Here is a 19,534-nt window from a genome sequence, read left to right as displayed (position 1 = left end):
CTTCACTCCCCCCCTCTCCCCGTTCCCAGTGGTCTCGCCCGGGCGGCGGGTCACGTGGCGGCGGGTGCTGTGTGTGACGTGGGGGCGCGGCGGGGTGGCGGCGCGCGGCCGCGGAGCAGCGCGCGCGGCGCGGAGCTGCAAGCGGCGGCGGCGGCGGCGGCGGCGGCGGCGGCGACGACGACGACGACGACGACGACGACGACGAACGGGGGGTCCCGGGTGCAACTCCGGGCGGTGCAAACACACATCCCACCCCTCCACCCCCCACGCCCCGTGCCTCTCCGAAAGAGAGGGAAAAGGAAGAGATCTGAAAAAAAAATTATTACGCCTTTTATTTTTTTTTTTATTTTTAATTATTTTTATATTTAATTTGGGGCGGGGGGTCACTTTCGCGTCTAAAAGCAACCCTCCCCCTGAAAAAAAAACAAAAAACAAACCAACCCAGCGAGCAAAGCCAGGATCCTGCTGCATTGCACTGGATTTTTACTTTCTTTTTTTTTTTTTTTTTTTTTGTAATTATTTTTCCCTCAATCAGCTTTTTTTATAATTTTTGCAAACAGCCACGTTCAGCTCACGGCCTCCGACGGGATTTACTCTCGGGGAAAGAAGCTTTTTCCTTAAAGACACCCACCCCCACCCCCACCCCCCCCCCCCATGTACTCCCTTCCCTTCTTCCTTTTTGTTTTGAATTTTTCTTTTTTTTTTTTTATGATTTTTGTATTTCTTTGCCAGGATTCTCCAGACAAAAAAAAAGATGATTTTTTTTTTTTTTTGATCCGTTTTCTCTTTTCCTTTCCAGGACTCTGGAGTGGTGGGTTAATTCTTTGTAGCTGTTGTTACTATTGTTGCAATATAACCTGTAAGTCTGTAAATACTCTGCTTGTATGGAAATGTCGGACTGTGCTGGGGATGCAAAACCGCGCTGGCTTTGCTGGAAGGGGTTTGATTTCGGCACTTTTTGCCTCTGGCTGGGCAGAGGCCTCTTTGCCGGTGGGCTGGGGCGGCGGGAGGGCAATAATGCAAAACCTTTGCAAGCCCTGGCTCGGCTGGGCTTTGCAAGGGGGTGCAGAGGGAGGGGGCCCATCACCCCGGCCTTCCCCCGGACCTCTATGGAAATGTATGACCCTGTATGTAAATCCGTCGAGATTTCTACCTCTCTGTCCCCCAGCCTTGAGTATTTATTCCGAGCGGGCCTGCTGCGCGGTTGCTCTCCGGAGGGGTGGCTCAGCACATCCAAGGCTCATTTGTCTTCCCCCGTCGGGTTTGGGGGCTGTGGGGTGCGGTGGCGGGGAGCAGGGGGAAGGCACGCTCCGCGATGCCATTCCCGGGCCGTTGCAATTAATAGAAATTTGTTTACGAGAATAACCACCGCAGGTCACGGTGCCCTCGGTCCACTAATGCAATTGCTCAGAGCTACTGATTCAGCTACCGCCGAGCCCCGCGGAGCGGCCACCTTGAACGCAAAGTCCCCAGGTGCTGCTTTTATTTTGATTTCTTAGCTGAGCTCTTGAACCGAAATGCTTTGAAGCAAGGAAGGGTGGTAGTAGTGGGGGGGATGAAAAATTAGGAAGAAAGCCCATCTGCTAATCCGACTCATCATTAAAAATAGCCCGGTGGCAAGACAGGGATGGTGCTCCAGAGACACTTAAGATGGAACAGATATGCTGGAGACGGCTTTCCTGTAGTTAAAAAGCAATATTTAATTCCCAGCGAGCGAGCCCAGCCTGAGCTGTGCGACTCCGGTGTCGTCCCCGGGCAGGGAGAGGACCCCGGCCGTCCGCGAGCGGCCGGAGGAGCAACGGGCACAATAATATAAATTCAGCTCCGGGATTTTTTTGAAGTTTGGGGTTTTTTGGGGGTTTGTTTTGGGTTTGGTTTTTTTTTTTTTTCTTTTTTTTTACAGCAATGAAATTAAAAGGAAGGAGGTTGCTGGTGGTGATGGTGGCGGGGGGGAAGACCTTTTCTGTTTGTCATTTCTCTGCAGCTTGTGACGCTGTCGCTGCAGCCGGAGCGGGTGCCCAGCGGAGCCCGGTGCCCGCGGGACGGCCGGTAGCAGCGAGGGGGCTGCTGCTCGGGGTTGTGATTTGGCAGAGACCCGAGGTCGAGCACGGCTTCTGTTCAAGTAGCACTTTTATGGGGGAGATGTCTCGCTCTGCCCGGCCACCGCCAAGCCGGGCTTGCATCAGAGTTTCCATCCTCTCCCCCCTCCTTACAGGGACGTAGAGAGCAGCCACCAGCAGCCCCTCTGGGCTGGGAACTGGGCGGCCTGGGTGCCTCTGTGGCGTTTTTGGCCTTTCTGCTCTGGTTCTGTACCTTCTCTTCCCTGCTCTCCATCACCCAGGGCCCGGCCACAGCTCTCTGGTGGCTCCTGCCACCCACTCCCACCTCCCACTGCTTCCTGCTGTCCCCCAAAGCAGCCCAGGTCCCTGCAGTGCCTCACAGGGGGCTTCGGGGTGCCGGGGATAGGGTTGTCTCCCTGGGACCCCTCTCCCCCCATTGGCCAGCAGGGTCAGGGCCAAGCGAGGCCTTGTCACCCTCTCCCCTCGCCTGTCCCATCTGGGTCGCAGCTCTGGGGACCAGCGTGGCAGGCGGTGGTGGTGGCTGCCAGGCGGGTAGGGTGGCGATGCCCCACGGGATGGCCTCCCTCGCCTCTGCTGGCCCGCAGCAAGCGGCTTGGCTGTGCAGGGGGAAGGTGGAAGGGGGAAGGAAGCCCCCGTGTTGGCTGCGGGACGCTCCCCACCAGCCTTGGGGCAGCTCCCGTGCACCCACGAGGTGCCTGTGCGGCACCAGGAGGGGCAGCAGCTCGGCCCCACCAGTGGGGAGCTGCAGTCACCCCGCTGTGGGGGGCCAGCCTCATGCATCCCCCTCTCGAAAACACCCTTCTCCCTGGAGAGACCCCCTCACCCAGGCAGGGGTTTGAACCCTGATGCGCTGCCTGGCGGTGCTGGGACAAGGACGATGCTGCTGGAGAACTCCCCTTGGAGTTGGCAGGGGTATTTCTGGACACACTCCGAGGAGTGGGAGCGGAGTCAGGAGCAGCACTGGGCATCGCTACAGGTGCCTCAAACCGCTCTGTGGGCATCCTGCTCCAGCCTCTCCATTGTCCCCCTGGCAAAGCTCCTCGGATGGAAAGCAGCCCCTCTGCCTGCATGTTGGCGTGTGGGGCACAAAACGGTGTGAAATTATTTAGCCCTCCCTGAGAGCTGCAGTTTGCTGGTGGAGGCCCTTGGAGCTGGAGGGGCACCTCTGCCGTGATGGGAGCCCCCGGGGCTGGGGTCGTCCCCCCCCAGGGAACACAGAGCGGGTTTTTAAGCAGCGTTGAGGCCAGTGCGTATTTTTCCCAGGTGAACTGCACTTCTGGAAAGAAGTGCTGCTGCTTCTACAAAATACTGCTTAAATAAACAGTGCCCCACTATAATTTTTCTTTCGAAATTAACTCCTTCAGGCCATGAGGCTTACCCATCACTGTACAAAATAGCTGCCAGGACTTTTAAAGAAAACAAAAATCGTGTCTGGGAGAGAAAAGTTTAGCCTGACAGAAGAGAGCCGGTAAATCTCTCCCCTTCCCCGTGGCAGTTGAGGATGGGTTGCGGGAGCAGCCTGACCATTTTGGAGCCGGGTGCCGCTGCACAAACGTTACTTAAAAGGAGTTTTGTGCATATTAATGTGCGTGCACTGAGGCCAGGCTGCACGCTGCGCAGGGACAGCCTATTCCCTGGCTGTATTGAACTATCTTGTTTTCTAATCTAACCTACTTTTTTTCTTTTTCTTTTTTTCTTTTTTTCTTTTTTTTTGTCAGAGGTTGGTGCTTTGCAGGAACCTGTTCTTAGTGCAATCTCAGAGCTTTTTGTGGGTGTCTGATTTCTGTAACACGTTTTGGTTTCCAGTATGAATGTAACGTACAGAGAATATCATGACACTGCTCTAGGTGTATGTGATCTTATCTACCTGACATTTAGGGTTTTTTTAACCGTCCAATTCTCCTGATTTGCATAAAAATCACATGATTTTTCTTTTTTCCTTCTTTTTTTCATGCATCATCATAACAAACTACTCAGGTTTACCAGGCTGTTTTCTGCCTGTCAGCATGAATGCAGGGCCTGTCTCTCTCCCCCTCCTTCCTCCCCAGTGAAGGCTGGGGATGTGGAAGGTGGCACTTGGAGGGGACCTGTGATCCCTGCCAGCCACTGAGATCCTTAATAAGTGAACGTGTACCGTTTAACTTCCAGGAAAACAAAGCAGCTCAGCACACATTCCATCCGATTCTTGTTAATTTAAACAGATGAGACTCCTTTTTATTGATAAGGAAACTCCCCCGGAACAGCCCCCTGCATCCCAGAAGGCTCCCCCTGCCGTGGCCGTCCTCATTACAAAACAAGGCCGCAATTAAAATAAACTCCAAGAGCTAAACAAACTGCTGCCTCTCGCTGGTCATGTGTTAGCTTTAGCCTTTAATGCAGAACAAAATGTTTTCCTGGGTATCGGAAGAGGCATGGGCTCTGGCTGGGGAGAGAAGAGGGAGCAGCAGCCGGGCGTATGGAAATGTGGAAATGGCAGAGAGTGGAGTACTGTGATGCTCATCGGGGCTCCTTTTTCTTGCTTTCTTTTCCTTTTTTATTTTATTTTTTGTTTTGTTTTGTTTTAATTGGCGTGTTTGTGATCTGTCTCAGTCCTTACTGTGAGGGGAAGGACTGGAAGTGGAAAAACTTGAATGTCGTGGTAAAGCCTGGCTGTTCCAGCACGCCCTGGGTACACCTGACCGTCCCTTGCTGCCGCCCAGCCCAGCTCTGAGTCAGCCCACCGACCGCTTGCCCACCTGCAAGCCCCTGGCCCAGTTTGCTCCCATCACACCTCCTGCAGAGGCTTTAGACGGCCATAGGTACCACTTGGCATCTGCTGGCATCTGGAGCCGGACTGGTATGTGGGGGGGGAGGGGGCGGGGCAGGCACGGGGCACCCCAGAGGACAGGACCAGAGGGATGGTGAGATGGATGGAGGGAGCGATAGCCAAAGGCTGCGAAGGGGCATGCGGCTGGCTGGCCCGCAGTGCTTCTGTGACAAGACATGGCTCTCCCCACCACCTTGCTGCCTTTGTGCCATGTACAGACACCCTGCTTGGGGTGACAAATTGTGCTCGGACCAGTACCCTGCAAGGAGAGCCGCTCTGATGACGGAGGGCTGTGTGCCCGTGCTGCACTCAAATAAAACCCCAGGATAATATTCCTGCAAAATTGCCGAAATAACTGGCATATCTGCTTGGCTGTTGCTGCCAGGAGACAGTGCAGACTTGCCTGTCAAAAATTACTTTCCTCCCACATAAGCAAAGGAGTGAGATATCTGCCCGTCTGCCTGCCTAATCTCCCAAACACTGAGTATGAGTAAACATCAGTTACCAGGAGGTGTGTAAGGAGTGTCCCCGTCCCACTGAGCACCTACAGCCCCGTGCCATCTCTGCCCCATCTTCGATTTAAAAAGGAAACTTCATCCAGAGGTTTTCCAGCCACAGATAATTATCTCCCACCCCTCCCCGGTCCCAATCAATTTTTAACCAGTTATGGACCAAAGCCTGGCAATGCCTTGGTGGGTCTGTGCTCAGAGAGGACCCTCCGGGCAGGGCACGTGGTGGGCGAGCCTTTGCCCGGCCAGCATCCCCAGCAATGCCTTGCTTGTCCCCAAATCTTGTCACCCATGAAAATATGAAGTGTGTGACCTGTGGAAACTGAAAATGCCTGGCCCGTGGCTGAGTGGCACCGCTGACCTCTTTCCTTTTCAGCAGATCTGTCAGCTCTCAGCTGTCAAGATTAAGAAATCCTCACTAATCCCTACAGATACTTTCCTGATAAGGAGTTATGCTGAGGTGGTTCAAGCTGAATGCAAAAGTGGTTGCTTTGTTGGGGAAAAAAAAATAATGAAAAGAATAAAGGCAGTGCTTACTTTGGATGGTTAGTAGTATTATTTATTACTCTTATGCCTCGGACAATCTTGCAGATCCCTGATGTTAAAAAGCAGAAGACAGGCTAAGAAGAAGGATGATGCCTCCAAGTTTTGCAGGCACAAACACATTGAAATTAAAAAAGGGGTTTGCATCGATCCTGGACATTTTGAAACAGGCCTCTCAAGTTCAGGCTAAACCAGCCTGTTGTTTTTGTTTTGTTTTTGTTTTTGTTTTTTAATAAATCCTCGGACATCTCGGCCAGTAGAGTGCTACATGAATTTCAATTTCTCTCTTCAAATAAAACATAGACGTAATTTTTTTATTCTTTGAAATTATCTGTACAATTTTGTTCACTGAAACCCTCTGATTTAGACTTAAAGGATTTAGTGACTGGATGGCAGGGTATCTGGAAGTAATGGTGAAAATGGTAATTATTTGTTTTACTGCCTCCTGAAATTCTTTTATTTCTCTGTGCTATCTGTAAAAGCATGCCTGGCAATAGCAAACTGTCTCTGAAAAGAGTTCAATTAAATGTATTGCCAACAGAATATTTTAAAATTTTTTATACCAGTAGTTAGAGTGTTAAATAATATATTAGTAGATTTATAGACTACATTTAGGTACAACTATGAATAGCTACAGTAAAACCCCAGAATATTCATGTAAAAAGGGAGGGGGGAAAGTTTGGTTTCTGGGTTTTAAGATTTTTTTCTCCTCGTCCTTCTTATTTGAGTTTCAGTTTTAAGACTTAAAAAAAAATTAGATTTTCTCGTATTTTTCTGTTATTCTCAAATGACAAGAATAAGCCAGCTATTTTTTGAGATGAAAATCCCCGTGGGATTTCTCCTTGTTTTAAATAATTAAATATTAAAGGAATAAGAAAGAAGCAGGCAGATTCTACGATATGGACATGAATCGAATGGGATATTTATTTGCATAGGTACATGGCAAACAGGGAAGGATTGATCCCGAAGCTGTATGAAATTGCCAGTTACTCCATTACAGTGTTAGAAATAGATTATTACCCATAAGATCGTAACTCTTAATGTCCTAAAAATAATTTAACTCTAGGATTATTTTTATTTGATCTGGTAAATGACAAATATTTTTTTAATTCCTATAAAGCAGAAATAAAATGTCTCCCAGGAGCTGAAAACTAAATCCAGCTGCTCCCCCCTACCCCTCCTATTTTTTTATGGACATTTATTTCCTTTTTTTTTTCTCCCCCCTTCTTTTTCTTTTTGAAGTCTCCTCAGGTCTTCTGAATTTTGCAATTCATTTCTCTTTCCTTCTCCCCCAAGAAAAACACTTTTCATCAGAAAACATGATACATTTTTTCTTCTTAGCCTCCCTGCAAATTGCCTCGCTCTCTCCAGACAAGTTTCTAGGATCAACAAGTTAACCTTCAGAAAGATTACAAAGGTACAAGTGGGCTGCTTAAGAGGTGAATCATTAAACATAAGGTGAAGTATACGACTGCAGAAGGTTTCAATTAAAGTGACAGTTCAGGCAGCCTTTGCCTGCCCGGGAAAGGTATGCTTTTATTGTCGGTGCCGCGTTGGGAGCTGCATCCATCCCAGGCAGGGAGGGTTTGTTCTCCCCGGCCGTGTTCTGCACTGCCAGGGCTGCTGCTGCTGCTGCGGTCCTCACTTCTGCAAACAGCTCCGCCGGTATCAGCGTGATAAATTCAACTGTGACAGCATTAAATACGGGAAAGGGGCCAGATCTCCTTTCTGACCCACTCAGGCTGGAATGAAGGAGCCCATCTTGGACCTGCCTTCCCAGAGGCTTCACCCGATGCTCCTCATTTCCCCGGCCCAAGGGAGAGCAGGATCAGGCCCGCAGCCTACCCCATTACTTCCCTGAATCCTGCTTGCTTCTATATTCTATTATTTTTTAAAGTAGTTTTGTTTTAATATGACAGCATATTTAATAAGCAGCCCCGAGGTGGAGGGAGGAATGTGAGATCCCTGCCGAGTTGTGGAAATCTTGCACTTGTGCTGCCTCGTCCCCAAACCCCTGCAGCTGCACGGAGTGGGGCTGGCACACCAGCACCTCTGGTCTCCTTGCCAAATTTTCTGTGGGTGCCCAGGGACTGTCTGCCCCGGCACAGAGCCTGTATCTATGCACAGAGGGCAATGCATGGATGGGCAGTCACAGGCAGCTGCAGCTGCTCTGCCTGCCCTGCATGGAGATCCTGCGTGCTTGGAAGGGGTACGTGCAGCCTTGGCTTTGGGGAGTGCAGGCAGCTCGGTGCTGAGGGAGGAGGTAGAGAGCGGTCAGGTCAGCTGTTCCCCCCACCTGGAGCAATGCTGTGACTTTTTCTGGCACTTCCCCAATTTAAATTTTAAGTATTTCTGGGTTTTGTATTTCACTCCAGCATGTTCCTGTACGGCAGCCCCAAGCGTGAATGATATCTTCTCCACAAGGATGCTCCAGCAATTGGGTTAATTCCCTCCTACTAATTCCTTACATAATCATGTGGGCTCAGATCCTCAAAAGTATTTGTGTGCCTGCCTCCCTTGGAAATCAGGGAGTTTAATTGTCTGCTAAAATCATTGTGTTTTGTTTTGAAAGCAGAACAGGAAATAACAAACTTGGGTTTTATGAGATTTGTTTGTCTCTCTGTGGTCACAGAGCATTTTATCCACCTTTGCAAATAAATTCATAGCTAAATAGTGTAGTGCCCCGATTACAGATGGATTTTTTGACCGTGACCTGTGGGAACTGGGTGCCGCCATATGTTAGGAGAGCTGGGTCTTGGCTGGTTGGTGCTTTTGGTCCCAGTTGGTAAAATGCGTATAGGACAATGGCACAATCTTGCAAAGATGCTGGAGGGAAGAATCCATTAAAGACTATGAGATGCTGAGATAGGAGGATAATAGAGATCACGTCAGTGAGAGATGCCATCTATTACAGATAACTATTGCACAGCTGACTGCATCTCCCACTCTGGAAATGGCTCCTTTCTTAGTTTCATTTTTGGCTATACGACCCGAAAGAATTCTTCGCAGTCCTTGGCGTTTGTCTCCTTCAGATATTGCACGCAATATGGAAGAAGGAGGAATCAAAATGCCATGACATTGAAGTTTATTGCTGATTCTGCTCACGTCGGTTGAAATCAGTCACTAAAACCTCAGCCTGCAGGACCCCGTGCTCTGTATTTTTCTTGTCTAGGTAATCGCAATGGCAGCAGGGGGAGGTAAGTAGAAGGGAAAAGGACTGATTTTATTAGGTGTTAGAAGAGCTTATTAGAAAACAGGGGGGGGAAAAGCAATAAAATTATAAAGACAGGAATTAAAACAAGTGATGAAATCCAGTCCCTGCTAACTGCAAGGGGACACTTCTCTCTTCACGCACCCTTTCTCAGTTTGGAAGATGCCCAGGCATTGATAAACATTTTACAAGAGCCCGACTCCACAGCAGCAAGCGGTGGTGAATACCAGGAGAAAAAACCACTCGGGTGCCAGGATCAGCCCGACAGCTTCAGAGGCAGCATTTAACCTGCTGTCTTGCAGCCTGTGGGCCCTGTTTGGGTCTGTTGTCAGCCAGCTATTTGGATCTGCAGTATACCTAGGCTATATTTAGGCCAATTAAATTAATTGCTGGAACAGACTACCCTTTTTAGACCCAAGGCACTTTTTGCCCCCCTTTTCGATCTGTAGGACTGATGTAGTGATTCTGGGGCTTTGGTTTGGCAGTCAGAGCATGTGTGTATTTTACGTAAGAAACAGCAGCAGGAATGGATGCTGCTAGACAAATATTTGGTTAATTTTTGTAATTATTAGTAATAACAATACTCTGCTCTCCCAAGCACCTTTCATCTCCGAGTGTTTTCGAAACATGAGTAAAGCCAAGCCACGCAGCTCTGCTCTAGGGGCTGTAATTAGCTTTAGTTCCACGTTGTAGATGTGGAAAGTGAGGCGGAGGGAGGCGAGCGGACTGGAGGTGCAGCAGAGCCGGGGAGCGGTGCCCCAAGCAGCAGCCAGCAAGGCCTGCCTGAAGCGAAGCTCTGGCCACTGCTGGGCTCTTGGTGGACCTGCCCTGTGAGGCAGGCTCGTCTCACCCTGTTGTGCTGCTGCTTGGGCCAGCGCGTGAGCCAGGAGTCTGAACTTTCCCTCCTGGGATGGGGAGGTTCAAACGTACCCTGGCCAGAAGGGTATCCCTTGGCCACCAGCCCATGTCATCTCCCCTCAGTGTCAGAAGTGATGGGACAAGACAGTTTAATGTAGTTCCCTTTCCCAGCCCTCCCAGTGCCCAAGCTCCACGTGCCAGAATCACATGAGATGACGACAGTCCCTCAGTGACCAAGAACAGGAGGGACCTGGTGGCTTTAGAGCCCGGTCCCCACAGCTCTGGGACACCACATCCTCTTTGGCAGCTACAAACTCACCAGGTTGGCTTTTTGCCTCTGGCTGCCTGTTGCAGGACCATTTTCCCCACGTGATCAGGGCACTTCTTCCAATTTCCACCCCATGTTTGTTCATAGACTGTAGGTCAATTCTATACCAGCTTTGCCTCCCTGCTCCTGTATACTCTAGGTCTCTTGGACATCTGTGACCAGGCTGTGTTTGCCTTGCTTCAAAATGGGTAGAAAACTCAAGAATTTGAGATTATGCCTTAGGAAATTCAGTATCTCATTCCAAAGTGATTTAATAGACCTCTGCCCATTTCTGACTGACTGATTCCTGCCCCTCTTTTTGGCCCTGGAGCGGAGATAGCAGAATGCACCGTGTGGCCTACAACCTGGCCACCAACCTGGCAGTCTGCCCTGTGCCCTTATCACCTCATCCTCCTGCAGTTAGTATGTGGGGCTTTGGTCCATGACTCTTGTTGGATTCAGCTGTGGTGGCTGAAGAGGTTGCCATTCCACACTGTGACTCACGGATGCATGTGGAGGACACAGATCTCTCAGGAGCGAACCCTCTGAGATTTCAGGACATGGATAAGGTGATTCGCATGGGCTTTTCCAGTCTGCACCTTCCTTTAGTAGGGTCACGCCATGTTAGTGAGGAGCTAGGTATAAAATTAAGTTGGGTAAGTTTGTTCCAGATCTAATATTGAAAAAAAAAAAATACAACCCCCACCTTAATAATATATTATTTCTATTGTATTCTATTCTGTTCCATTCCATTCTGATGCATCACAAATGTGTGTTCCCAGCAAGTTTCCTGGTTTAAACCATAAGTACCAGCACAGAGATCCTGGCTCTAACGCTGAAATTAGTTGAACCCAGCAGATCATCAGAGCTTCGACCCAACACAAGGATTCAATCATCTAAATGTACTTCAGATCCCAATTGACCCGGTACTTCTCTCTTTTATTATCCGTGCACAATCTCTCCTGCTGTGCCAAGATTTCTGTGTTCTTCATTTCTCTTCCGTCTCTGATGCCACAAAGTCAAGTGAATGTCTTCAAGGAAATCTCTGTAATAAAACTTATTTCCTCCTCCCTGCTGCAAAGAGAAAGCAGAGTAATAGTTTCTTTATCCATCAGGGACCAGTTAATGCCTTGCTCCTCATCATCACCAAATGCAACTAATAAAGGAGTAAAGGAGATTTGGCAGTTTAATGCAGCAGCTAATTTTGTGCCTGCTGCCCTGCCAGAAAGTATTTTCACTTTTGGGTGATGCCAGAATAGCAGAGCTGATTAATTAGTCTACTTTTGAGCAGGGAGAGCTGAGCTAAGATGCCTGCAGCCCCCAGATATCCCAGGTATTGGTCAACCTTGTTAGTAGCTGGCATTCTCCGTATCTCAGGGGTTCATTGGTTTGTCTGTCTGGGTGAGGCAAAAAGATGAAGGTGCAGAGCTTCCTCTTGGGAGGGAGCAAGTCTATTATACAGATTAGGTCTAGCTCTGTCATTGAGACAGCTGGCTAGAGAAAGCTCCTAACATGTAGATGCTGGCCAGGCACCACCGATGTGGTGGCTCTCAGTGGGTCACTACAGATCCCAGCTCTGCATTTAACAGTGGCAGTGCACAGACTTTCAAGTCCCTCTGCAGATCCAGCTTTGGAGGGGTCAGCACAGCAGCCGTCACATACAGGTGTGGGAGTCTATGCAAGATGGCTCTCAGGAGTAGTAAATACATTTATGCAATGAATAGAAATGCAAAACAAGGGAACTCCAGCTTTGAGAGTCTCTCAGCAGAGACGTTCAGACTCATTCATTGACTGCAAATAGTCAAATGCACAGGATACACCAGGCACACGCGATGACAGCCCCCCAGAGCAGCAGGTGCCCACGGGACCCTGACAAACAGAGCCCCCATGCTGGCTCAGTAGTCTCTCTATGGGTCGCTAACTTCTTGTGAGCTCTCCCTGCCCTGCCTTTGTCTTCTGCAAGGTGTTTCAGAACAGCTTAAGCCTGTGGACAGATTAATTAAACTCAGAGACAGGAACAGACAGTTTCTGTAGGGCCTGGTCATTTTCCTTTCCATGTAATTTTCTCAGAGGTTTTATGGTAATGCCTGTAAGAGTTTGCAAGACCAGGAACTTAGTGAGTATGTTCGTAGGCAGAGAAACTCCCTCCAAGCATGTGATGTGTAGGATGCAGCAAAACAAGTCCTTTGGTCTTGGTTGGGTCCTTCTAGATGCTGTGACAGTAATGGTAATACTGAGAATTTCAGTCTGGAGGCTTGAACAGCTTCTGCTGTCTGAGAGCTGGTGAGGAGACAAGTGGCTGTGAAGAGGGGGGAGCAGGCAGATTCCACGGTGGGCTTCTCCTCTGGACTTGCTGCTGGGCTGCAGTGTGAACCTGGGCTGGTACCCCAGCGTGAGCATCTTCACTGGGGCTGGCTAGCTGTGCTGCTTTTGTAATGGGTACTGAAAACCAGATGCTCTGAAGAGGTCCTTCATCCCATCCCGAAGGAGCAGTCCATGGTAGGCTGGTTGTGCCCTACAAGCACCTCTACAGACTGTCCAGATGGCTACCTCAGATGCAAGCACCAGCCTTACAGATGTTCAAACACAAGCCCCGTTTGTGGTTCCCTGCTGGTTCCCAGCAGCTGGGGCTGTGGGGCTGGTGCTCAGCCTGGCAGAGCACTGGCTGTGCCCTGGCTCAGGGACAGGCTGTGCCCATGCTGCTTCTGCATGGCCAGGGTTACAACAGAGGATGGAAACTCAGGAGAGGCTTTGGGAAATATGAATCTCCATCTCTCCTCTTTCCTGACCCTACAGCAGAAGGTGGATAACTGTTTTTTATGATCTAGGGAGGACAGATGAGTTAATTAAAGTCACAGGGCCCTCCAGATGGGAGGCCACTACAAGTGCACGGTGTTATTATAGTGAACGTTATTTTATGATCTTTACACCGTGTCATTACTCTATTTGAGATGTTGCTGTGGGGAGCAGCACCTGCACTGTACCGTCTATGGGCAGAGGAGAAGACCCCTTCGATCCCACCTCCCCAAATCCGCTCTCCTGGGAGCTATACTCAGGCACAGCTGTGCTTCACCAGGCTCACCCCGACAGACCCAGTTTTCAGGTTTTTGTTGCTTGCAGCACACCCTGCTTACCTCAGGCAGGGTACAAGGGCCTGTTGTCCATCCCGCTCTGCCTTCGCCTCTTAGATGCCGCTGTGTCAGGCTGGGCATCCAAACTTGCCCATGTGCTCTTCTGGCTCTGAAGTGGAGGGATTTCTGCCCCAACAAGTGGATATCATCCCCATCCTGGAGGTATCATGGGACCCCCAGGCTATTCCCACCTCCTTGGGCTTTCTGAGCATCACTTCAGCCAGTCCCATGTGTCAAGCTGAATTTCTCCACTTGGGCACTTATTCAGAGAGGCACAGGCTTAACTCCATCCTTATTCATCAGAGAGCTTGAACGCATCCTTAGTAGGAAGCAAGGGCTATACCCTGTTGCAGGTACGTGAGGTTCAAGCCAGTCTGTAAAGCAATCAGGTCAGAGGGAGACATGGTGCCTCTTGCGCAGAAGAGCTGGCGATAGCTGAAACTTGCCATTTCAACATGCCAGACTGCTAAACTGCAACAGAGAGGGGAGACCTTGATCCAGCAAAGGAGATAAGGTGTTTCAACTGGTAAAAAGTAGACAGTACAAAACTGGACTAAAACCAAGAGAAGGTTGCATCTATGGGGTGGTGCAGCCTGGTGATGGGGCGGTAGCCTTCAGGCCCAGTGCTCCACGATGTAATGCAGAGATAAGAGACAACAAGCACACGGTCAGAAAGTGTAAGAGGATCAGTTTTGCATTTTTCTGGACCAAAATATTTTTCCATGTAAAACGTATTGTGCAGGCATTTCCATCACACTGTATCCAGCTTCACGGTGTGGTGGAAAAAGTTGCTTTAGTTCCACCGATCAGTTTTTACATGGCTGCTCCAGTTGGTACAAGACCCTTGGGATTGCTTGTGGGATGCAATGGCAAAGCATTTAGGAAGGGTGGCCTTGGCCTTTTCCAGGCATGGTGGTGTGAGTGCATGATGAGAGCTAGATGAGGCTATGGCATCCCCCTGACCTTGCAAAGCAGTCCCCCTGTTTCTGGAGAGCGGTATGCCCAGGTCTGGTTGTGCGGGGGTAGGTGGGTTCCCCAGTGCACTGTGAAGGTGCAGACAGAGCTGTGGGGGCAATGCACTGGCTGCATGCTTTACGGTGTGTGGCAGAGACTGACAAATCAACTCACCTGGATTTGTCTTGCTTTCCCAGATGATATCTTGAAATGTCTCAATCCCATTGCTCCAGCCCGACTGGCCAGATAGGAGACAGCTTGTGCATGGCTGGGACAGGGTTTAGGCAGCGAGCGAGTCCAGCTGGCAGGAAGCGCGTCGCCTGGCTGCAAGGGGACAGATCTTTCTGCTGTGGCAGTCACGAGATCAAGAAATACTTTTTCTTCAGAAGAACTTGTTGATTTTAAAAATAAAGCAGCCACAGCCTATGCTCCCAGGAATGTCTGGGATCAGGAGCATGGAAAGACTTTTTTCCGTTCCTAGTGCAATTTGTGCTGTAAAACCTAAACAGTGTTTGTCCTTCTGGACCTCCTCAGCTCCACACTTCTGCAGCATTTATCAACACCACGTTTTGGTGAGTGACCTTCCTCCAAATCACTAACATGGCTGAAGTGATGCTGTGATAGTGCCAAATTCCTGGTATCTGACAGCTTCCCCCTTCCTACCCACAGAAGCCAAGTGGGTCAGGGGAGTGCTCCACTCATGGAGCAAACAGCCTGATCCGAAGGTATCTTTAGATCAGACCAAGGCCCAAACCTGTAAAAACTTGTGCACCTGCTCAGCTCTGACAGCATGAGTAATCACAGAGACTGAACATATTATTTCTATCATTTATTCATATGCACTATTTCTATGGCTCTCTTCCCCTATTATCTCAGTGTCTCATAAACATTAACGAATGGTTCTCAGGTCCCAGCACACTGCTTCATTGTTTGGGTTGCAGGCCACAGGGAATGATTAAAGTGATGGGAATAAATGGGGGGTTGGATTTAAAAATGCCTGGTTTTATTAAAGTTTCTTTGCCTAGCTTCTGGAGCATAGGAAACGCAGGTTACACTAATTGTGTTTTTTTGAGCCATTTCAGAAAATAGAAACCATTGCCCCAGCTGCCCTGTTTCATCCTGCTCTGAAAGATTCATGAAAGCTGTTAGAGGTGTCTCCAAACCTTGCTGTCACTAAAGAGTTAATGCACGTGGCTATAAATCAGACTTCAGGGTCATTTTGGATGAAAAACCATTTCCTCTCACTTAACTTACTTCTGAGAAAAATGTTGCTCCTAACCTTGGGTGCCTGATTTTATTAGCTACTGTCATTTTCACCAGGACCTCAGAAAGATGGGGCTGGCTGAGGTCCATTTGGGCTGGGCTGGGTGACCCCTGCCCTCATCCCCTGGGAGGCTGCTTGTCCCCTCCAGCCCTGGGTGCTGGTGCAGGGAAGCGGCTCCCGTGTCTCCCATCAGGAAGACAAATTTCATCAGGGAGCAGAGCCCTGAAGGGTTGGTTTTTCTGCAGCCATGCAGCTGAGGCAACCTCATGTTGGGTGCTTGGGAGTGATATTTTTGTTTCTTGATCGATGACCGGGTTGCTGTAGCATTGGGAAAGGTTGTGTTGGTGTGAGATCAGGATTTGGGATGGGTTCCCTGGCCTTCAGACTGGGGACTGGCCTCATGTTCTCTGCTGTCATGGGAAGGAGAGCGACCCACACAAACTCAGCCAGGAGCTGAAGGACCCCCATGTGCCATTTGATCCCTCTCTGTATGACACCACATTGGGAGGAAACCTTGCCAAAATGTTAAAAGGACAGAGCTGCCCAAATACAGTATGCAAAGCCTGGTCTGGAGATGTACCCTCAGCAGTGAGATGTTGGGTGCAAATGACCGGTTGAGTCAATTCACACAATGGCAAGGGCTGGAAGATACCCTCAGTTCCCAGGCTCAGAGCTGGAGATGGGTGAAATTCTTTCACCTGAAACTTCCCTTGTGTGAAAAATGCAAATTTGGTGACAAATACTTTTGAGCATTAGGGCTGGTTGTACTAAATTGTTTGTCCTGAGAAAAAAATTCCAAGAAAGTGCATTTGCAATGTTTATTTCAGTTTGAAATTCCCCTCCATTTTACTTGTAAATTGCTCCAAATCAAAGTGCAGCATTTTATCCTCACCTTTCACGTTTGCTGTAATTTAAATAAATAGTCCTAGTTGCAATCTGAACTAATTCCCTCCTTCCTGAATTTTCAGAACTACTCATGAAACAAAACAACTCCAAATTCATTTTTTCAGACAGCTCTCCTCAGAACTATTAGGCACATTAACATCCACCACATAAATGAAACCACAGGCTATCAATGTTTTGAGGCAGCTGTATTTCCCACCAGAAATTTGCATAGCATCACCTTTGTAGCACTCTGACTTACTCCACCGATATTTTTTTTGCAGGAAAATGCAAGTTACTGGTAACAGATCTAGAATTAGGAGACTAAAAGTCCCCAAGCAAAATCCCAGCTGTGCTCTTATCCACCAGTCCTAGGTCACTCCTCCTATGTGCTAGCACCGAGCCATCTTCATTCCTTACCCCATCTCTCCTTACTGTTTCTGTCCCTAAGAATGTGGCGTCATCCCATTTTCATAAACCACTGGCAAAGCCATCCTGCTAAAAAATCTGGTGCAAAGGTTTAAAATGCCTTTACAGCAGCAAAGCATGACCTCTCTGAGGGTTCCAGCAGCTCTCTCTGCAAAAATTTTCATTTTTGCCACCACTTAAGGTTTTCATCAAACTCCCATCTAACAAAGTGTAGTTCTCAGCAACTGGAAGCAGAAGCAATTCAGCCCTCTGGGCAGTGATATTTGTCTGCATCAAGAAAATTCTCCCGATTAGACAGAAAATGGATATTTTTTTCCCTGTAGTATATACTTCTAGTGAAATCTCCCAGCTCAGTTCCCCTCCCCCCTCTGAAAAATATTAAGAGCAGAAAGAGAAAATAATGAAACCAAAAAACGGTTTTCCTGCAGAAAGCACCATTTCCTGGTGAGCTCTGCCACCAGCGTGCTCCTGCTGTGTCCTTTGGGAGGCACAAGCTGGGAAGGTGCAGGAAGGCAGCAGCTTGCCTTGGTACCTGTGTGCTGTTCCTGCCCGTTTTCTGTCTCCCCCACTCCCAGGTGACCAGCCCCGTGGAAACACAAGGTTTTGCTCTCCCCGCAGTGGGGAACGTGGGAAGATGAGCCTTTTTGGAAGGGACCAGCTTCGCACAGCTGAGTGGAGATGAGGAGCATGTGAGCCGTGTCTTCTCATCAGGGATGCTGATGGAAGTGGCTCAGCTTGCTCCATGCAGTGTTCTGCTGGGATATGCAGTGGGGCCAGCAGCTGAGGATTGTGCCACTGGGTGGAGGGGCTCAGTGTGGACCCTGAGGGCCACAGGAGGCTGGCTCTGTGTGGCCCCCGGGCTGGCATGCAGCACTCAGCACTGTGTGCCCACCCCACTGCCTGCACCCGTGTGGAAATCAGGCAATGTTTAAGGAAAAAATGAAGGAGGTGGAAAAAGGGAAATGAGAAAGAAACACGAAGGAGATGATGAAATATTTGCCCTGCCTGGAAAACTGCCTTAGCAGGGCAGGGGCAACGCGAGCAGCACTAGCAAAACATGCTGACGCTGCCCCAGAAGCAGCCTGCGGAAAGATGTGGGTCAGTTAAGATGGGTGTACTCGGAGGCCCGTGCCCAGAAATGCCAGCTGTAGGAGCCCTGCTAGGCACATGCCAGGGTGCTGTCGTTACATGGCCATTGCAGAGAGGTGCTGCCAGGGCTGGAGAGGAGGAAGAAGGGGGAAGGAAGGTTTGGGGAGTCTCTCATGTCAATGCCACAGGTTCTGGCAGCCCAGCTCAGCTCTGTTTGCCCTGGGAAGTTTGAGTCTTGTCTTGCCAGGTTGTGCTGGAGCAACTTGGCTGAGTGAAGAAGGTCCGGAGCAAGAGAGCCCAGGCTGGGCATCGTCCACTGCTCCACCTCTTCCTCTTGCCTGTGGGTCTGGGGGCTAGAGCTGCTCAGTAGTTTAACAGTTAACCTCTGACCTGTCTCCCTAGGCTTCCCCGCAAGGAGTTTGGGCCTTTTTCAGCCCATGTACTCTGAAGTGTTGCCCAGGAGAGCTTGGTCCTTGCAGAGCTCATTTACAAACCCTCACGGCACGTTACTTTGCAGAGTAATCCTCTGCAGAGCTCCTTCTTCTGGGAACAAAATTCCTCCTGAGGACAGGTCTCCTGAGAGGGCCTTGAGCTGGTACCAGATTGTCATACCCAAGCAGGGACAATAGTTTGTGTGGAAAAACTTCCTCTAAGAGGATTCAGACTTTCTCTGTGTCCGGCAGCATCTCCCAAAAGTGTGCAGGCTCTGCTTTACCACATACCCTGGGTCAGATGCTGCCAGTGGGGGAGTCTCCATCCAGTCCCACGTGCAGCACCACAGCAAATCCAGCGCAAACAGCTAGAGAGGGTGTTCGGGAATGTGCCTGTCTCTCTTACAGCAGCAGAGCAGGGAGCTGGCGATGGTTTGGCTGGCCCTGCCAGGCACTGCTTGCTCCCTCCACAGCTGGCAAATGCTTTGGCACCTGCAGCTGCTCCCCGAGAGATGTCTAGGAACGGAGGAGCTGTCTCCTGCTTGCAAAGCTTGGCATGGAAGATCTGTGGAACAAATCAGGATGAAAGCACTGCATGTGACTAACTGAGTTTTAGAGATGCGGCTGAAGAAGCTGTGTAGCCACCGTTGGGTATTACCTGTTATTTCTTTCCCCAGGCCATTTGTTTGGGCTCCACAGAGATGTGCCGGATTCTTAGAAACTCTCAGGTTCTGAAACTTTCTGCCCATATCACGGGAATAATGAAAACCCAGCTCTAGTCATCAGGTTATCAAATTTAATCATTCTAAACCATGACAGCTTTAATCCCAGCCCCCATGAATACTTTATGACATCGACTATGTGTTGACACTCTGAAACCAGGTATTTTTCAAGGGATTGTTCAGATCTTTTATAATTAAAAGGATTTAAAAACATAGAAATGTATTAATTTTTCTCTCTCTGGTTTCTGTCTCTTCCTCTTCTGAACAAGCCGATGAAGTCATAAAAAGCAGGTGTAACGGAAAACAAACCCAGAAAT

The 19,534-nt window shown here is 49.3% G+C and overlaps 1 long non-coding RNA gene across 1 annotated transcript; it reads left to right on the top strand.

Moving 5' to 3' along the window:
* Positions 1-104: 104 nt before the first annotated feature.
* LOC114012251 (uncharacterized) lies at positions 105-4,414 on the top strand. The gene is made up of 2 exons (XR_003554609.2): positions 105-1,473; positions 1,985-4,414. It is a non-coding gene; the product is annotated as an uncharacterized LOC114012251 (long non-coding RNA).
* The last annotated feature ends 15,120 nt before the right edge of the window (positions 4,415-19,534 follow it).

This window comes from Falco peregrinus, chromosome 12 (assembly GCF_023634155.1).
Source record: "Falco peregrinus isolate bFalPer1 chromosome 12, bFalPer1.pri, whole genome shotgun sequence".
In the NCBI taxonomy this organism is placed as follows: Eukaryota; Metazoa; Chordata; class Aves; order Falconiformes; family Falconidae; genus Falco; species Falco peregrinus.
The sequence above is the reverse complement of the archived record's forward strand: the minus strand, read 5'-3'. Positions and strand labels throughout refer to the sequence as shown.